A 21947-nucleotide genomic window follows, 5' to 3' on the forward strand; every position below is an offset into this window, starting at 1 on the left:
AGATGGGTTGCTGCTGGAAGAGCATCCGCTGCGTAAAAACGTGCTGCATAAGTTGGCGGTTCATTCCGCTGTGGCGACCCCAGATTAATAAAGGGACTGAGCCGAAAAGAAAATGATTGAATGATGAATGTATGTCCCTGGTTGTATGGTTGTAACGGTTTAATCAAAGTTTAATGCATTTCTGCAGTTCTGTAGTTACTTTTCTTTTCTAGTCACGCAACTAAGACCCTTGGGGGGGTGGAAAAATCCTGCAATGTGTAATTTACTGCTGTTTTACTCAGCAAAACATCAAATTTTGGAAGATATGTTGGGAATTTTTGCAATATGGAATAATATTGCTATTTATTCATCCCATTTAACTAAGTCCTACAACTGAAAAATGGTGCAATCTGCCTTTGCTGGATTTCTAAACATCCTTTTGTTTATTTCAACATTGCTTACCAGTTTAACCTAGCAACAGTGCTCAGCCAATGGTGTAAGGTTTTGAGGAGGGGCTATCTGTTTGCTACCCAATAGCAAAAAGATGCGTTTTCCCTGGCGATACAGAAATCGCACACTTCATCGCCTGAACACAAACCACCCTGCACCACCTCCAAGTTGTAAAGGTCACTGAGGTCAAGAATGTTGTCAAAACACATTAACCTTTAAATTGGCCGTTGAAAATGGCTGCGTCTTATATACATATGACTAGCATTGTATCTATATTGGTTTTCCCTGTCTTGCGAATAGGCCTCATGGGACTAAACACAATATCGGGAAGTGCTGACATAGGGAAGACCCTCAACGCTAATGAGCCAATCTGGTCTCGAATCAATATCCAGACAGACACAAACACAAAGGTTTCTCTGGCTAGGACATTGGCTAACTACTATAAACAAGCCATTAACAAGAATAAAAATGTTGCGACTATAATGCTAGGCTGGCGATGAATAGACCAGTAGGGGTTACATTTATCCCTCACCCGAATGTGACTAGATTCCAAAAATATAAATTCTCTCATCATTTACTTACCCTTTACTTGTTTTAAATCTTGAACTATGAGTTTCTTTTTTCTGTTTAACACAAAATAAGACGTTTTGAAGAAAGAAAGAAGCCTGTAGCCCTCGACTTTTGTTTTTTTTTCCTACTATGGATATCAATAGGTAATTTTTTTTAGATTTCTTCTTCTTTTTCTTAAAAAACATTATGTTTAACAGAAGAAAGAAATGCAAAAAGAGTAAAACCAATTGAGCAAGAGTAGATAGTATGTTTAAATTTTGGGTGAACTATCCCTTTGAAGGTCTTCTTGTTGGAGCTGTGTGAGTAAACATTAATCCAAGAGTATGGAGTCAATATAAGGCCATATATACTTGCAACATAAAAGAAAGTTTTGCAAACAAAAAGTAAAGTATTGAGCAAAATAAAAAATAAAATAATATAATACAAATCTCAAAAAAAAAAAAATCGCACAAGGAAAATTGAGTTTTGACAAATAAAAAAAAAATATATATGCTATTTTTTTACATTAATATATTTGCTAAATGTTCAGCTGTTCAGTAGCTGAATGTGATTCATCAAAATGAATAATACAAAGATCCCAACAGAGTATTGTCCCATTCTACCTTTGAACAAAGCAATTAACCCTTGGTTGCTCCAAAGGCACCATTTCCGCAATTCTTTGGAAGTCACTTTGGATAAAAAAGTTAGCTCAATTGTATTAGCAATGCCACTCAACAAAATAATCCAATAGATTTTAGACATTGTTGTGGAGTATAAATTAAATAGTAATGCATGTTCAATTTGTTTCTTTTTTACTCGGATATCCACTCTGATCTACAATACAGTAATGTTGTGTTGAGGCGAAGCACTATGGGAATGCTAACCAACAACACAAAATTGATGCTCAAGGTTACTGGTGGAAGGGCAAACAGCACTTAAAAGATCAGACCACCAGCGTCAGATAACCCCTACCAGGCCCTGCCACGGACATGGATCGAAGAAATAAGCAAGTCAAGACATTCTGCAATTCTGTTTATTTTATTACATTCCTTTTTTACTCACTTTAATATTTTATAGTTAGATTTATTTAATTATTTATTTATCCACCTACAGCATCTTACATCAAACCTTATGCTAGTTTGTTTATTTTTTATTTATCAATTTAGTTCAATTTTATTCAGTTTTTACATAAAGAAAAAAATGTTAACACAACTTGACAACCTCTTGATTGAACAACATGTCTCTTTATGCTGTGTACACCAGACGCGGAATGTGCAAATAAATCGTGCTATTCGCACGTAAATAGACGTGTGAACATTTTAAGTTTACTTGCTTCATTTGTGCATCAAATTCGCTTCTTTCACGCATCCAATTTACTTCACCATAGATGCGAATTCACGTTATAGTCTGCCTGGTGACTCTAGCTTCATTGCTAAATGGCTAACAGGGATTTTATTGAGAGAATAGCTGCGTTTATGTGCTTCAGGACGGCTAAAATAGCATATATATTTGTTTGGCGTCGTGTCTGAGTCCACTAGATCCTTTCAGAGGTGTACCCAGCTCTGTGAGTTCTCCTCCAGAAACTATACCTGGATGATGGAAGATTTCAGCTGTGTTTCTGACTGAACTGAGCCCAGTTTGATGAACTGTTGTCTGGTGTCAGCAGAAGGATTTCTCTTTGGGAGAGCAACAACAGGCGCTACGTCTTAATCACGCCCTTACAAAAGAAAGCTCTTGATTGATCTACTTCAACTTGTGACACTTCAATATTGTGCTGTTAGGTTTATTTATTTATTTATTGTTTTTTTATCTAAATTCATGCTAATTTGTTTGTTCTTTATTTATTATTTTAGTTCGATATTTAGTTTACATTTTTACATTTGAAAAAAAATTAACAAAATTGTATAACCTCTTGATTTGACAACATGCCTCTTGATGACACTGTTTGTTTGTTTGTTTTTTATTTAAAGGAGACCTACTATGCCCCTTTTAAGTTTAAGCTTCAAATACCCTTGTTTATATACTTGTTTATAACTCTTTGAAACTACCCCTTTTGGACTTTGATCCTAATTGTGTATTTTAGTGACTTTCACTTTAAATTCAAATGTGCTCTTTTTAAAAGAGGGCAGAGCTACACATGCCTATGTGTTAGCATAGTGGCAGATTCAAAAACATAACTAACGTTCTATGCTAATGAGGGAGAAATTGTCCTGTACAAAAGAAGAATATCAATCCATGTGTTTCTTCAGACTTTAAGTATCAAGTGTGATTACAAAAAAACAAACAAAATCAATACATTTTTACCATTAGAAGCTGGTTATATTCACTGTTAATAAAAGTGATTTTTGCATACTAGGTCTCCTTTAAATGCCTTTTTCTTTGTATTTACTCGCATAGTAAAACATGTCAAATGTGGCCAATCTACTTACTTTAATATTCTACTGTTAAATTTATCTATTTATTTATCTTTAGATCAAAAGGTATGTTACTTTGTTTATTCTTCATTTATTATTTTAGTAATAATTTCTAAAAAGTAGCAAATTTGACAACCTTTTGATTAGACAACATGTTTCTTAATGGCACTTTTTATTTGCTTTCTTTATGTAAATGGAACCTATTATGAGAGATGTAAAATAAGTCTTGATGTACCTATAATGTGTATGTAAAGTTTCAGATCCAAGTACCCCACAAATAATGTTTTATCACTCTTTGAAACTGTCCTTCATGCTGCGTTCACACCAGATGCGGATGAAGCATCTAGTGGTATTTAATTACATGTTAAGTCAAGGCAAAGACGAAAATAGGCATCCTGCGGCACGTTTCACACAAATGAGGTGGAGTGAATGTAACGATTCACATGAATGAAGTGGCGCGAGTTGAGCGCTTTGCATGTTTGACACGCAAATCACTTTAGTTGGAAAATCTGAACTTAAGTGGACATTCATGCCGCGTTAATCAATCATGAGCTTGCTGTTGTAGGGGTGTGATTATGACGTAGTGCCTTTTTTTTTTTTTTTTTTTTTGTGACCTGAGGGGAAATCCTCTTGCTGACACTGACAACAGCTCATAAAACTGGGCTCGGTTCAGTCAGAAGCACCGCTGAAATCTTCCGTAATCCAGGTATAGTTTCTGGAGGAGTCGATGAACTAACAGAGATGAGTGCACCTCTAAATGGATCCAGTGGACTCAGACATGGCGCCTAACAAATCTAAGCTGTTTTTCAGCCTTCCTAAAGCACATGACCAGCTATTCTCTCAATAAAATCCATGTTAGCAATTTAGCAACAAAGCTAGAGTCACCAGGCATACAAAAGCCCTGCCTATGACGGGAATTTGCTTTTATTGTGAGGTGAATTTGGCGCATGAATGAAACAAGTAAACTCAAAATGTTTACGCGTAAATATCGTGATTTATTAGCATGTGGTGCGAGCATAGCATTAGGCTTTGATCCCAATTGGTGCCAGTTTGGTGACTGTCGCTTTAAGTTCAAATGAGATTGGGCTCCCAGCCCTCTTTGCAAAAGTGGCAGATTCAAAAACAAGACTAACATCATAGGCTAATGAGGGAGAGATCATCTCTAATGGGTGGGGCTTTTCCTCTCTAGTGATGTCACAGTCACCAGCGATCTAGCCTATGCAGATCGCTGGAGAACTACAAATCTGCCAGCAAAAGAAATACATATCCAGTCATGCACCACTCACACACCAGAGCCTATATCCCCATGATTGCAAACAGACACAGCGGAAGCTGTTTAGGACTAATTACAGACTGTATATACCCATCTCAAACACACACATTGCTGAGTCTTGTTAAACTGAATTATGAACATTACAACATGTTTTCCTTGCCTTGTCTTGTCATGTTTTTGACTCTCGCCTTGTTTGTTTGTTTGCGTTGCCTGCTGCTTGCCTGTCCTGACCATCTGCCAGTTATTTGATCACAATTCTGGAATTCCTGTGTGCATCTGCTTGCCCCTGTGTTGACCATTGCTAACCATCCTACTAATAAGCCCTGCGTTTGGATTCACACTCCCTTTGTGTCAAGGGAGAATGTCAACCAAACTGTTTCTTCAGACTGTTTTTCTCAAGTGTGTTTATAAAAAATAAATTAAATACATTTTTACCATTAGAAGCTGGCTATATTAACAGACTGTTGTCACACGACTCCCTATAAAAGTGACTTACATACTAGGTCCCCTTTAAATACCTCTTTCTTAGTATTTACTCACATAATAACGAATGTGACCAGCCTTTCTCTCAAATGAGCCTGTTGAACAGCTGTAGAGGAGCAGATGAACAAACCAAACATAGTAGGTGGAATATTCATTAAAAGAAAGAAAATAGATTATAATTCTTATAAGCAGGCAGCAGAAACATGGGCAGCTGCGTCGAGCGGAGAGATTGGTGAATGCCAGAGCAAGCCTTAGGCACTCAGCACTTACTATCAGTCATTCTTGCTCGCTTTCTTTCTCAAGCTAGATTGTGGTGTTTGGAGGCAGATTCCTCTAGCCAGTGATTTGATTGTGTATCAGTTGCATTCCTCCACAATGGCATTCTCTGTCCCGTATGTATAACCCTCACTGGGTTTGTAAGTCATGATTCGTTGTGCCCCAGTGTCTCATGGGAAGTGAGATCAGCCCATCTCTCTCAAAGAAATACAATCAGATGAATGCATATTGCATCAAAGACAAGAAGAGTTTTAAGCATCAAAAAATACAAGTGTTATACAGCTTTAAAATGTGTTTTTGGGGGTGACACGGTGGAGCAGTGTTTAGCACGCTCAGGTTAGCATGCAAACTCAGGGAATGGGTTTCCTCTGGGTGCTTTGATTTCCCCCAAAAGTCCAAAGACATGCGCTATAGGTGAATTGGATGAACTAAATTGGCTGTAGTGCATGTGTGTGTGTGTTTCCCAGTACTGGGTTGCAGCTGGAAGAGCATCTGCTGTGTTAAACATATGCTAGATTAGTTGGTAATTCATTCTGCTGTGGTGACCCCTGATGAATAAAAGCACTAAGCCGAAAGAAAAAGAATGAATAAACGAACAAACGAATGTGTTTTTTTGCTCAAAAATAATGATATTATTAAATAACTATTGTACATTTGTGATGATTTGGAGAAGACACAAATGTCATCCATTTCAACAATAGATTTTTTAACAACTTTTTTATTATACATATTAAAAGAATAATTTGATGAGATGTTCTTTTTCAAGCAGTATAGAGTCCCCCTCCACTATACTGGGGCGTTAGGACCCACACATACTGCAGATTGACCGCTCCCTGCTGGCCTCACTAACTGGCCTCACCATATATATATATATATATATATATATATATATATATATATATATATATATATATATATATATATATATATATATATATATATATATATATATATATATATATATATATATATATATATATATATATCTTAGCAAAATATTTTAAATACTATGTAAAAACAAGCTTGTATCCATACACTTTTTTCAACAAACTTTCTTTAAAATAAAAAAATAACAAATGTTATATACATTTATATACATTTATATATATTAAGTTATATACACTATAATAAACTAAATCCATGCACAGCAATCTGTAAAGGTCGATGTTCTCAGGAGTAAATACATGGAGCACTTTTAAACAAATGTTTTTGTAAGGAAAATAATTAAATTATGATAAATCAAGTTAAAAATGACAAATTTAAATAAAAAGTTTAAAGTAAACATGGCATTTCAATGTTAGAATTTGTTATAGATCACATAAGAATTTAGTTTTATTCCAATAACAAAACTGCTCAATAATATTAGTCACCTAAAAAGTCTCATTTTGAAATATCGCATCACATGTGTATTATAAAACATCTAAGAGATCATCAGTTATGAATACACTTCTAAGCACCACAAAGCGAGAAACTTAATATCAAGTTGCCACTACTGCACTCAAAAAACGTTTTTTTTTTTTTAATTATCTGCATTAACACACATTTTGAGTATTGTAGAGGACAACATAATTGTTTTATGTTCAATCAACTTAAATTTGTAAAAACTATTATGTTAACTTAATCGATTTGCGTTAGTACAACATGAAGAAATTGTGTAGAACCCTGCATTTTTAACAACGTACTCAAAAAATGCTGTTTGTTCAAACTATTTATTTGAATTGAGCTGCAACAGCACAATTCTTGACTTTTTAGGGGACAAATTAATTATTTTACCTTCAATCCACTTAAATTAAACAGAAGTTAACTTAATTTCTTCATGTTGGCCCAACACAAATTGATTGTGTGGAACCTAGTATTTTTTTTCCAGTGTGCACTAAAAGTGTGCTGGGTTTCACTCAATTCCTTCATGTTGTTTTAACACAAAACACTTAAGTTAGCGTAATTGTTTTTACAAATTTAAGTTGATTGAACATTAAACAATTAAGTTATCCCACAAAACCCTAATGAATTGTGTTGATTCAGCTCAATAAAGTAGTTTGAACAAACAGCAAAAACATCTTTTGAGTGTGTACAAAAACTAAATTCAGCGAGAACTCTCCACTTCCTCTCTATTCGTCTTCTCGACCTCCTTCTGTATCTTCACACTCTTTCTGTCTCTCCTCCCACTCCTGTCTCAGGCAGCAGCAGTGATACAGTAGAGGCTTCTGTAACTCTATTAATCTGCCTGTGCGAGAGATACTGTAGCGTGTACAGTGCGCCAGGGCTAAAATTAGCCCACGGCTGTGAGGCCTGATGTTTCACAGCGCCCTGACCCATCACCATTCCAGCACTATCTCGTGCACGCACATGCATAGAACACTCACGCACTGCTGAAAACACAAAGCATCGTGGACTATATCTGTAAACACACGAAGAATCACACACATGCTTATCTAGGGTCCAAAATGAATGCTTTCTATTAGAAACGCACTGATATGGAAATCTCAGCTGAAATGATGACCGATAACTCCTCATATGGAAGACGATAACCGATAGATATACAAATCTTGAAACATGCAGTAAAACATCTAGGTATTTTTTTTATTTTTTTATTTGTTCCAAAAATCATTGACAAATTTATGATCTTCCCTTTTTTTTGTCACAGAGAAAAAACTTGGACAGCTTTATTGTACTTTAGGATCAAATGAATAAGCCAGTTCAGAAATTCTGCAATTTTCTACTCACTCTATCATTCTACTGATTTATTTATTTATTTATTTATTTGTATTTATTAATTCGTTTGTTCGTTCGTTTCATTCATTCATTCATTTGTTTATTTATTTATTTATTTATTTATTTATTTATTTACTTGTATTCATGTATTTATTCGTTAGTTCGTTAGTTCATTCGTTCGTTCATTCATTTATTCATTCATTCACTTATTCATTTATTTTTATTCATGTATTCATTCATTCATTTGTTCATTCATTCATTTGTTTATTTCTTCCATTACTTCATTAATTAATTAATACATTCATTCAATCATTTATTTATTTATATTGATATTTATTTGTTTGTTTGTTTATTCGTTTCATTCATTCAATCACTTATTTATTTATTTATTTATTTTATATATATATATGTATTTATTCATTCGTTTGTTCGTTCGTTTCACTCATTCATTCATTCATTTATTTCTTTTTATTTTAATTATTTGTTTATTTATATTCATATATTTGTTCGTTCATTCATTCGTTCGTTAGTTCGTTCATTTCATTCATTCATTTATTCATTCATTCATTCATTCATTCATTCATTCATTCATTCATTCATTCATTTATTTATTTATTTATTTATTTATTTATTTATTTATTTATTTTAATATATTGATGTGAATGACTTCTTCATTCATTTATTTTCTTTTCGGCTTAGTCCCTTTATTATTCCCGGGTCGCCACAGCTGAATGAAACGGCAACTTATTTAGCACTTTTTTAAGCAGCGCATGCCCTTCCAGCTGCAACCCATCTCTGGGAAACATCCATACACACTCATACACTATGGACAATTTAGCCAACCCAATTTACCTGTACCGCATGTCTTTGGACTGTGGAAACCGGAGCACCCAGAGGAAACCCACGCAAACGCTAGGAAGACATGCAAACTCCACTGAGGACAAGGGCAATGACAGGGTTTGTGCAATTGTAAAGTGTTTTTAATAATAATTGAAAAAAAATCTGAGAACCAAATGAATGAGATACTTCTTTACAGAACAACTCACAGAAATCAACCATCAGTTCATTTTAGAAATTTTTGGGATGAAATACTTATTTACTGAATATTTATTCACAGTTTTTATGTCAGGGACAGATAATGGACATTTCTGGTAGAATGTCCTATATATATATTAAGTTAGCCAACACAAGAAGAACATGCAAACCCCACACAGAAATGCCAACTGGCCAAGCCAGGGCTCCAACCAGCGACCTTGCTGTGAGGCGATTGTGCTACCCACTGCACCACCACACTGCTATTACTCAAATATTATTACTATTTTTTTTTTTAAGCAATCTTACTTTACTCGTTACTTCGAAAAGTAATATTATTGCGTAACTCACAAACTTATTACAAACATCACTACTTTCTATGCAATAAATAGCAGTTAACCTTGACCAAATGCATTGATGCATGTCAGATAGCAGACAGAAATTTCACATTTACACTTTAGATCTATTAAAATGCACTGCCTATGAGCACTGCATTAAAAGCACTGCCACGAGGGGCGCCATTTTGTGTAAACACTCTTCTACCTTTAAAATAATAGTCCATTAGGTAATGTTTGGTAACAGTTAACATTAACTTTAGGATATAAATACTGTGGCTAACGGTTTGTAATATTTTACAAAAATCTTCTTTTATATCTGTTTAACAGAAAAAAGAAACTTAGATCAGTTTTTAACAAGGGATTTTTTAAGTGAATCATGTCAGAACTTTTATTTTTGGGTGAACTATCCTTTTAAGACCAAGTGCTGTATGTAGAAAAGTACTCTAAACCCATGTTGTGCTTAGCATAGTTAGCCTAGCACAGTTCTAACCATAAATACACCAAATTCAAAAAGATTCTCTCCCACACACACAGAACTGAAGCTAACAACATCTAAAGGTTTAGCAACTCCTTTGGAATGCAAAACATCAAAAAGATCAAATATTGAAAAGATCAAATAACAGGATTAAAAGGAAGACACAAGTTAGCCTATTAGCATTGCTAATATTTTACGGTGCTGGGTGGATACAGCTGACAGCCGCTGGGGTGCTATTCGTCAACTAAATATACCTGAAAACAACACATAAAAGGAAAGAAGGAGATTGTGTAAAAGAGATCATAACTATGATCAAAACTGGATAAGCTTTGCCTACAATCGACTTTGTTGGGGCCTAAAGAGACTTTAAAGAGACTTTTTGAATTGGAGGAATTTGTCATGGTTTATTTTCCCATTGACTTTCACATTGAATTTTCGTGAGGTTATACATGCAATTCAGTACACCTTCCATCTGAAATTTGTGCGATTGTAGAAACACTACTAACTTCTATTCCTTTTTGCACACATTATTTTTGGACTTATTTTGGCACTGCTGCAAATCATGCAAGAACCCAAAATAATTTGCAGAAATGTCACCACATGGGTGAGCCTGGATTACAATATAAATATCATGGGACAAGGAGAGATAGAGAGAGATTTGCTGGTGATAAAGATAAAGACACATTCCAATTGTCTCAATCTGATTTGCGTATGTGAATCTCTAATCCTCATAAAGAGTTTATAGTCAAGGGTTCGCAGTAAGCAGACTCAGATTCACAGAATTAGACGTATCATTGCAGCTTTGTTTAAAGACAATGAATGCCTGAATATTTGCACACTTAATATCATTTGGATTCTTCTTATATGTATCATTTAATCCAGTATCGCAAGCTGTCAGTCTGATTTGACAGCGTGTATAACCTCTATGAAAGGTTATAAAGGATTATCAAGGACTAATTTGATGGGATTAAAATCTACAACTGGAAAACAGACGTGGGTATGTCTTTCCTTTAAGTAAGTGTAAAATAACTATATAGAATATTTAAATTGGTGTTTATTCAGTTAATAACAACTATAAGTTTATAAGCTGAATTTACATTAATCATAACATCACTTCTTAGTAATTTATTCCATATAAATCTAAGTATTACTATTATTTGTTTTAAGCAAATCAAATACACATTTAGGCAGTATATTAGCAGTGTTGTATTAGCAGCATAACATCATTGTTGATGCGTTCAGTATTATGCATCCCATGTTTTGCTTACCGATTTCAAGCTAAGATGCATCTTGTGTAAGAATCTTTATACAGCCTAACAAGCTAAATGAAGTGGAAGAGCTTTGCGCAGAAGAGGAAATGTGACTCACTGCATTTGCTTTGAGGGGTTTTCACTGTTTCAGAGGGAAAAGATTTTTTTTTTTTTTTTTACAGTGCGCTTGGCAAAACGCTGCATGGAAATGACATCAGCGGCAAGGGCCTGTGAACCGGACCCCATCGGACGAAAGAGAATGGGCCAAAAAACTCACCGGCTGTCATTAAACCTTCTGATTCAGCCCATTTACAGAGCTATTTAGCACTTTCAGTACTACTCACACCAACCTGACAGTCTTAGAGTGAAGAGGGCTGATGGGTGGCCTGCTGTCTGTGAAATATGTGTGAAATATACGGAAGAGAAAGAAAGGATGAAGGATTGATTGAGGGGAGGGGGCTGTGGTGAAAGTGAGCATTTCAATGGACTAAAAGATCAGGAAAATGTCATGAAATGTTTGGTACACTGAACAAAAATGTGTTGAAGGTTCTCTTAGAAACTGGTATGTAAGAAATGCAAATAATTCGAGAGTAACACATTGAATTAGGGAATAATTAATTGGATTGTTAGAAAATAATTTGACTGGTCATGGTTGGTGACATGGACCAAACCTACCTACCTACCTACCTGCCTGCCTGCCTACCTACCTACCTACCTACCTACCTATCTATCCACCCACCCACCCACCCACCCACTGACCCATCCATCCATCCATCCATCCATCCATCCATCCATCCATCCATCCATCCATCCATCCATCCATCCATCCATCCATCCATCTGTCTCTGTCAATCCATCCATCCATTCTTCTATCTATCTATCTATCTATCTATCTATCTATCTATCTATCTATCTATCTATCTATCTATCTATCTATCTATCTATCTATCTATCTATCTATCTATCTATCTATCATCTATCTGTCTGTCTGTCTGTCTGTCTATCTATCTATCTATCTATCTATCTATCTATCTATCTATCTATCTATCTATCTATCTATCTATCTATCTATCTATCTATCTATCTATCTATCTATCATCTATCTATCTATCTATCTATCTATCTATCTATCTATCTATCTATCTATCTATCTATCTATCTATCTGTCTATCTATCTATCTATCTGTCTATCTATCTATCTATCTATCTATCTATCTATCTATCTATCTATCTATCTATCTATCTATCTATCTATCTATCTATCTATCTATCTATCTATCTATCTATCTATCTATCTATCTGTCTATCTATCTATCTATCTTTGATCTGTTTAAGTGGAAGTGACAAACTACAAGCTTTACGTGTTTATATTGATTTGATATATTCTAAAAGCAAATTTTGTTACTGTTTTGGCGCACATTAGCTCATAGACATCCTCAAAACTAGCAATAATGATACTAACATCTAAAAAAACCTTATTTTAATTTATGAGACCTTTAAGACACTGTTAAGATTTGTATTTCAAGACTTTGGTCAGGTTTTAGCCCTCAAACAGCTCCTATGCGTTGTACTAGTTTTTTTACGCATCTCATCTAAAGCCTCTGTTTTCATTTTGATTTAATTTTTGACTGTTTTGGCTCTGAAATAGCTAAAATAGAGCTGTAATGCGGTCGAGACATGCCTGGAACTTATTTAGCTGTGTGTTTCCCGGAAAGTAATTACACCAAAAGCAGAATAATTACTCAGCACCAAAAGCAGAATTATGTATTCACGCGAGTACATTACATAAAATTGCAAGCGTGCAAATATCGGCACATTTCCAGCAGGCAATGTGAATGAAGAAGAATGTAGTTATTTATTAGATTTTTTTTTCCAAATTAAACACAACATTATTGTCTGCATAATGCGTAAACAAATTAAGCCTCATTAAAACTATGAGCAACTTGCAAGAGCAAAGCAACAAGTGACCATTCATTTCAACACAGAATGATTGACTTCCGGCAAAGAGCATAGAATCACCAATAGGCGACACTCTAGTGCAATTTGGGAAGCAGCCACTTGATGGTGCGGCAGCCATTTTGGAATGAAAACTCCAATAGAACCACAGCATATTATAAGTCTGTAAAATAAACTATTAAAAGTGCTGATGATTGTGATAGTAGGTGTTGTATTTTCGTCTTTCAGTTTGTATCTCAGCTTTAATTCGCTTTTTAAATAAATACATAGAAAACAAAGCAGCTGTTTGCCATTGCGACAGCAATAAGATCCAATGGACAGCCAATCGCTTTCACTCAAAAATGGCAGAATCCGGGGCTGTTGCTGGGGGCTGCTGTTGCAATGGAACGTTCTATTGAGTGTCACCTCGTGGTCATTCTAAGCTCTTTGCTTCCGGTGACCTCCATCTACGTGAGTGACATCGACCATTGTAGACCAGGTGGGCCTGTTAAGTGACGCGACAAAGTTGAGAGTCCTTCAATTTTATGCTAATGAAGAGAAACTTTCTTCAGCGACAATGAATAGGAGCACCGATAAAGTTCATGTGATCCTCTCTCAGCTCGCTCAGAGGCTGGTTGTATTCGTGCTGTATAGAGCTACACAGACCTGCGTTTGAAGCAGGTTGCCACTCAGAGCGACAGGCAGCTACAAAGTCGCTGCTAGTGTGAATGAGACAATAAATAGAGAAACAGTAGGGCTTGAACAATTTAAAATATTCAAAAAGTGTGTAGTCTAAAGGCTGATTCAGACGGAATGCTTTGTTTCCAATCAAATTCGTTATTTTTCCATTGTTTTTAAATGTAAACAATGTACATACTAAAACGCCATTTACGTGAGTGCTGCATTTTTTAAACACTCGAGAGTAGCAGGTGATATGATTGATCGCGGCTAGTCTTTCATCTGTAATCAGCAATAATCCAATCAGATTGATCCAAGCATACAATAAATAAACTGATTTCACCCTACTGCCTTATCTTCGTTTTGTAAGAATTCCCTTTTCACCCTATCTCCTCCTTTTCCTCCTTTTACCTGCTGGAGCTCTCAAGAACTACCTGATCTCAGACTCCCCTTATATGCTTATTGACCAAGCGGGAGCCTTGCGCTCAATTATCTCTGAGCTCAGGGTTCTCTCCTGGGATAAAATGCCAAACCTGCTAGTAGCGTCAAGCATATCTAAAGCCCTGTTTACACTTCTAGTTAAATGTGACCCAATTTCGATTTTTTGCTCATATGTGAAACAGATAGGATCTGTTCTATGACCATGTAAACACGAGAAAAAAAAGCACATGCATTCAGATATTCAGAGATCAGGCCTTCTTCATATGTGGAAATAAATCAGATAAAAATCGGATATGTGACAATGCCACTATCATGTAAACCGGCAGATCGGATGTATTGAGGTATTCTGTTTTGTACGTTCTTAAACTTGCAACAAAGTCGTACTTCTCCATGGTTTAATGACGTAGAAGAAAGAGCGTTCTCCGAAAACATGGAGAAGGAAAGTGGTCAGTGGTCGACAGCAGAAGTTACCTGCCTTCTGCCCTGTGGTGAAATGAGTCAGTAGAGGACACCATATATAAACCATAGATGCAAGCTGTGATGACGGCCCTTTCCCTCCTCCTCCGCCTCAAAATCATTTTAAAGTTGGACGAACTTCGCATATTTCGCAGAGCTTAAAAAAAAAAGAAATTTCTTCCCTCGCGGCTAGATGCTAGAACCCACCTTTACGCATGCGCAACATAATGCATGTCAATTGTATGACAAGTGTAAACAAATGAATCAGATATGGGTCACAATTAAATGAACGAGTAAACCGACAGGCAAAAAAATCAGATATAGACAACAAATCGAAATTGGGCATTAAGACCTGACAGTGTAAACGGGGCCTAAGTGTGAACTCTTGAACTGCAATTTTTACATGTAGCCCCACTTATTAGTGCCAGTTCCAAAGCAGTGGACCAATCAGAAGAACTCAAAGGTCGGGCAAAAGTTGCATGATTCTGTTTACAAGAGGTCATTGGCTGTGTCTGGATACCCTTGTCCGCTATGTTGCGCTTACAAAAAAAGAAGCCAAAAATATTGCTGCGCTCATGTTTTCATTATTTAATAAATAATAGCGTAAGATAATTTTTTAACTTGGCGAAAATCAAATGTAATTTCCATAAACTTTGTGTTTTTTTTTTATATGAAGTTGTGGCTGCAACGTGTTTAGCACAAAATCACGGAATGCACCTCAACTGGTTCTTCGTAGTATTTATTCATTCATTTTCCTTCGGCTTAGTCCCTTATTTATCAGGGGTCACCCCAGTGGAACGAACCACCAACCATTCCAGTATATGTTTTACACAGCGGATGCCTATCCAGCCGAAACCCAGTACTGGGAAACACCCATACATTCGCATTCACACACACTCATACACTAGGGCCAATTTAGTTCATCCAATTCACCTATAGTGCATATCTTCTGACTGTGGGGTAAACCAGAGCACCTGGAGCACAGGTGTCCAACTCAGTTCCAAAAGGGCCGCAGCTCTGCACAGTTTAGTTCCAACCCTAATTAAACACACCTGATCAAACTAATTGAGTCCTTCAGGCTAGTTTGAAACCTAAAGGTAAGTGTGTTGGAGCAGGGTTGGAACTAAACTGTGCAGGGCTTCGGCCCTCCAGGAATTGAGTTTGACACCCCTGACCTGGAGGAAACCCACATGAACATGGAGATGCCATGTAAACTTCACACAGAAATGCCATTTGGCCAAGCCGGTACGCGAACCAGCGACCTTGCTGTGAGGCGACAGTGCTTCAGCTTGAGTAGAAAATATACTTGAGAAGAAAAAATCCTGTGTGACGCAGTGTTCCGAGTTTGGTGTGAAGCATAAAAAATGTACTTCATCCAATCAGAATCAAGCATTCAATAGCCATAATAGAGACAATTTTGGCTGATACTTCCCTGATGTTATTTAGTGCCTAGAATCATTATTCATTTAAGCCAAGGTTGGGATCAATGAAAATATTTCTCAGTCGCTGATGTGAGTGTGAGTGTGTGTGCCTGGATCCGACAACACAACCCAACCGGCAATATTTTACCTCAGAGCACAAAAACATCTGACACTTCGATTACTGAAGTTCAAAAGCTTTGTGAAGAGAGAAGACAGCTGATCTTAAAGGTCATCTCGCTGCAGCATCTTTCACACACAGAAGAAATGTACTTTCTTTCTTCTGAAACACCGAAAAGGTCTTCGAAAGTTCAAGGGTTGTCAGAGAATCACGACTGTGTGCTGAAATCTGGGACGTCCTGCTGAATTCTTAAGTACAAGATTGGCGTGAGGGGAAGAGGCTGGAGTCATTTATTCTCTTTGATAAGATAGCAGATAATACTAAGCCTCCTTGTAAACACTGCATTTCATCATAATCTGGCTTCCGCATCGAGTTAAGAATGGAGGGACTTACAGAAAACAAACGTGTTCTCTCACGTGTCTGTCCATCTGTGCCACATTTCAAGCTTTTCTTTTCCCTGCTGCGACCTTTTGATGTGCGTTTCTTTTTGGTAGAGAGTCTTTATCTTATAAAACTCTAATGAGAGCAAATCACATGGATGGACAGCATTCTTTAAGCTTTTATCCATTAGCGGGTTTTCATGTAAGCCACAGCATTGCTGGTGGTGATTTATGGCCTTTTGAGAAAAACTAATAATCTTTTGTATTATATAACCAGAATAAAAACCGTCTGTCTTAACACTTGTAGTAGCTAACTTACTTGAAAACAATCATTAGTGTTGTCAAAAAATAAGCAAGCATCCAAAACATCCTTAAAATTGTACAGCAATGCCCTGAAACCACCTGAAAATACATGAGAAACCATGTAGCAAAGCCCTAGCAACTGCATAACAATGACTAAGCAACCACTCTGATCTCCATAGCAACTGCATGCTAATGCTATAAAACCATTCAGAACACAGAAGAAACAATATTGCCATAGCAACCAATGCAGCAATGCCCTAGCAACCAAAACACCATATAAACTACACAAATACCTACAATAATACCCAGGTCAACCATCCTAGCAACTATCTTGGCAGCCATCCTGATCACCCTAGCAAATGCATGGCATTGTCATAGAACCTCCTAGAAAGCATTCATTGGCAACCACCCAGAATGCCTAGCAACCACTTAGGGAATCACCTGGAATAACTTGTTCATATAAAATCTCACTAGCAACTGGCATATACTGCTCTTTAACTATCAATATTGCTCAATATGCTAATTAAGATGCATGCTAATGCTATAAACCCACCCAGAACACAGAAGAAACAATGTTGCCATAGCAACCAATGCAGCAATGCCCAAGCATTCAGAACACCTTTTCAACCACACAAATGCCTACAATAACAATTATGTCAACCATCCAAGCAACTATCTTAGCAGCCACCCTGATCTCCCTAGCAATTGCATGCTAATGTCATACCACCCAGAACACAGAAGAAACAATGTTGTCCTAGTCACCAGTGCACCATAGCAACCACATACATACAGTAACATTGTTTTATTAACCACCCTGAAGTCCCTAATAACTGAAAATTAATGGCACAGAACCACCTGGAACACATTAGAAACAATGCTGCAATGCAGTAGCAACTACATAGACATGGTCCAGCAACCACCTAAAAATGTAACCAACCAGTACAACCTAGCAACCCCCCTGAAAACCAGTAAGAAGATAGCTATGTGCTTCATCCAACAACAACGTTTAAGAAACTAGAATGCGATGTATTGACAACCACGCAGAATGCCTAGCAATAATTTAGGGAATCACATAACTTAAAGTCATATAAAATATCACTAGCAACTGGCATATACTGCTCTATAATCACCAATATTACTTGAGAAACAATGCAGCAATGCCCTAGCAACCAGAACACCTCATCAACCTTCCTAGCAACTATCTTGACAGGTATCCTGATCCTCCGTACAACTGCATGGGAATGTCATAGAACCACCTAAAATGCAATGCATTGGCAACCACACCGAATGCCTAGTAACCACTTAGGGAATCACCTGAAATCTCTGCTGAAAAATCCAGCTTAAACCAGCCTAGGCTAGTTGGCTGGTTTTAGCTGGTTGACCGGCCTGGTTTTAGAGGGGTTTTGGCCATTTCCAGGCTGGTTTCCAGCCATTTCCAGCCTGGTCTTAGCTGGTCAGGCTGGAAAATTACCAGCCAAATCCAGCTAAAACCAGCTTGACCAGCCTGGTTTAAGCTGGATATAGCTGGTTTTGGCTGGACTCCCAGCTTGGTTAGGCTGGTCAAGCTGGTTTTAGCTGGATTTGGCTGGTAATCTCCCAGCTAAAACCAGCCAACCAGCCTAGGCTGGTTTAAGCTGGATTTTTCAGCAGGGATAAATTAGTCACATAACTCTTACTAGCAACTGGCATATAGCCACTGCTCTATAATCACCAATGTCACTATACTTAAGAGACCATGCAGAATGCCTAGCAACAATTTAGGGAATCACAAAACTTAAAGTCACATAAAATATCACTAGCAACTGGCATATACTGCTCTATAATCACCAATAATACTTGAGAAACAATGCAGCAATGCCCTAGCAACCAGAACACCTCATCAACCACGCAAAATACCTACAATAACACTCATGTCAACCTTCCTAGCAACTATCTTGACAGGTATCCTGATCCTCGATACAACTGCATGGGAGTGTCATAGAACCACCTAGAATGCAATGCATTGGCAACCACACCGTATGCCTAGTAACCACTTAGGGAATCACCTGAAATAACTTAGTCACATAAAACTCTTACTAGCAACTGGCATATAGCCACTGCTCTATGATCACCAATGTCACTGTACTTAAGAGACCATGCAGAATGCCTAGCAACAATTTAGGGAATCACATAACTTAAAGTCATATAAAATATCACTAGCAACAGGCATATACTGCTCTATAATCACCAATATTACTTGAGAAACAATGCAGCATGTCCTAGCAACCAGAACACCACATTGACCACACTAAATACCTATAATAACACTCACGTTAACCACCCTAGCAACTGAATGGTAATAAACCCCCACACAGAACACCTAAGAAACTACACCCTACCATCCAGAACATTATAGTGACTACTTGATTATAGTGATTACTAGCATTGCTGCATGTAACCAACTGGAATAGCCTAGCAACCAGCAAACTCAATAGCAACAGCGGTGTTCTTAAATGACAAATAACACCTAATAAACAATGCAATAATGTCCTAGCAACTGTATTGTTTTGTCTTAGAACCCCCTAATGGCCCGTTTCCACTGAGTGGTACGGTACGTTACGGGTCATTTTTATCAGGGTTGCATTTCCACTGACTAAAGGGTACCCTTGGTACCCTTTTGGTGTGCGTGGTGCACGACAGAAAGTTTCAATCACGTCATTCTCGCTCGAGGAAATTTCAAAAGTAAAGCTGTACAGGTCGTTCACATATCATATTAAAAGCACTTCTCACAAAAAAAGATGCTTTATTCGCATAAATACCCGGTATAAATGTTCATAACTAACCTTTCCATGAACATGATTTAATTATAAATGCAGATCAAAGACAACGAAAGAGCCTACATCTGCAATTATTTAAATAAATAAATAAATGTGATGTATATGAACACATACAGTCCCTTACAGTCACCGATATGTTACCAATAACAGAAAAACTACACACAGCATACATTTAGTCCTTATTTGGGTTCAAAAACAACATGCAACATATAGCCCACAGTCAAACCTCTCATCTGTATCTTTAATCTTTACCTGCACATTTAACCTCTGTTAGAAAGTATTTTCAAGTTCATAATAGTCTAAAAGATGATTATAAACATGGCAGTTTGTTTATGTTTCAGGTTGCTGAAAGAATCCTTAGTTTTTTGTGTGTTACTCTCACATTTGTCCATTTCTGAAGCGCTCGGATGTAAGAAGCACTTCAATAATCATGCACACATTATCATCAGCTTAAAAAGTTTGTTATTTCGAGAACTGACACTCACTCGAGCTCTCTTGAAAAAGTGAAACCGCTCTCGCTTCAGACGGCCTAATAAACAACAATGATTCTGCTTTTCTTCTTGGCTTTGTGGCTGTTCATCAAGACGACAACAAGGTTTGTTTGAGCTCAGGTCGACCATGGCCCGTTATTAAATTTATATATCATCACGATGTAAGGAGCAACATTGAAATTATATCCTTTAGCAACACCGAAGGATGTGGCTAATCAGGTGAACATAAACGTTACAGCATTTTGGTATGATTGTAAATGTTGTAGCGTTAGACTCGATGATACTAGATGTAGCAATTTGATGCTAATTTCCACTGTATGGAAATATAAAATATTATAGCACTTAGTTTTTTTGTTATTAGCATGTAGCTACCATGAGTCAAAAGTGTCAATCCCAATGTCTTTATGATTTTCTGAAGCAGACATATTGATGCTGTGCCATTTTCTTCATAAAATGTACATTTCTAGATATTATTATTATATTATGCATATTTAAATATGGTGCTTAAAATTTTCATAGTTAGACATTTAAATGTTTTAATGCTTGAATGGCTTATTAAAGAGATATGATAATGTGACAGTGTATCTTATGGTGAGTTTTTAATGTAATACATTTCTCATGATGTAATAATTATTACATTATGAGCTTAATATTTTAACATTTTGGAAAAATTATAACATTATGAACCTTTTAATACCAGAATAATGTAATAATTCTTACGTTAGGGCAGCATGGTAGTTTAGTTTAGTTTCACTGTCCCCTTACAGCAACAAAGTCACTTGTTCGAGCCCCGGCTGGGTCAGTTTGGCATTTCTGTGTGGAGTTTGCATGTTCTCCCTGTGTAGGCGTGGGTTTCCTCTGGGTGCTCCGGTTTCCCCCACAGTCCAAAGACATGTGCTTTAGGTGAACTGAATAAGCTAAATTGTCCATAGTGTATGTGTGTGAATGTAGTTTATGGGTGTTTACCAATGCTGTGTTGTGACCGGAAGGGTAATCGCTGTGTAAAACATAAGCTAAATAAGCTGGCGGTTCATTCCGCTGTGGTGACTCATGATTAATAGGGACTAAGCCGACAGAATGAATGAATGAATGAATTATTAAATAATGTGCATTTTTAACAATGTGTTGCTACAGACCCTGAAGGCCTTAACAGCTGCAAATAAATGCTCTAGGGCAAACAAAAAAACAAACAAAAAAAACAATGTTGTATTCCCCTAGCAACTGCTTTGATTACCTTAGCCACCAGACAGCTGTGCTCTACAGAAGCAATTCCTTTAGATATGTAACCAACAGACATATTCTATTGCAGCAACCTTGCAACAACACTAAACTCCCTAGCAACAGCATAGTAGTTCATTTGAACCTCCAATTACCCCTAAGAAAAAAGACCCCAATATGTAAATTTAAATTTATGCTACGTTTTCAGCCGTAAGGACTTATTTTGTGGTCTCTGCCACCATCCTGTGGTGGAACGTCAACCCTCTTTGCTTTGCTCAATGACAGGTTAATGGCCACCGACATGCTGAATTTTCAAAATATTAAATATTCAAAATAAGCTTTATTCTTATAAATAAACCGCATATTTGCAATCTAAACAACTACATTCTCGCCTAAAAAAAGCCTCAAAAGAGCATAATGTTTTTCAAATGCTGCCTTTTTTGTCAAACTGTAGCGAGT

General features: G+C 36.7%; 1 protein-coding gene and 3 long non-coding RNA genes across 8 annotated transcripts in view; 1 reads left to right on the forward strand and 3 right to left on the reverse strand.

Moving 5' to 3' along the window:
- The window catches only part of LOC141379990 (uncharacterized), a 225950-nt gene that overhangs the window by 116078 nt on the left and 87925 nt on the right, over positions 1–21947 (forward strand). The gene's annotated exons all lie outside the window — the stretch shown is intronic.
- Positions 1–21947, reverse strand: part of hcn1 (hyperpolarization activated cyclic nucleotide-gated potassium channel 1) — a 200515-nt gene that overhangs the window by 109678 nt on the left and 68890 nt on the right. The gene's annotated exons all lie outside the window — the stretch shown is intronic.
- LOC147831846 (uncharacterized) lies at positions 1176–9146 on the reverse strand. The gene is made up of 3 exons (XR_015520079.1): positions 9072–9146; positions 4517–5792; positions 1176–3528 (listed from the first exon to the last, which is right to left on the reverse strand). It is a non-coding gene; the product is annotated as an uncharacterized LOC147831846 (long non-coding RNA).
- LOC147838783 (uncharacterized) lies at positions 13109–21445 on the reverse strand. The gene is made up of 3 exons (XR_015520118.1): positions 20306–21445; positions 20032–20228; positions 13109–18519 (listed from the first exon to the last, which is right to left on the reverse strand). It is a non-coding gene; the product is annotated as an uncharacterized LOC147838783 (long non-coding RNA).

The sequence above is a fragment of the Danio rerio genome, chromosome 21, assembly GCF_052040795.2.
Source record: "Danio rerio strain M-AB ecotype USA chromosome 21, GRCz13ab, whole genome shotgun sequence".
NCBI lineage: Eukaryota > Metazoa > Chordata > Actinopteri > Cypriniformes > Danionidae > Danio > Danio rerio.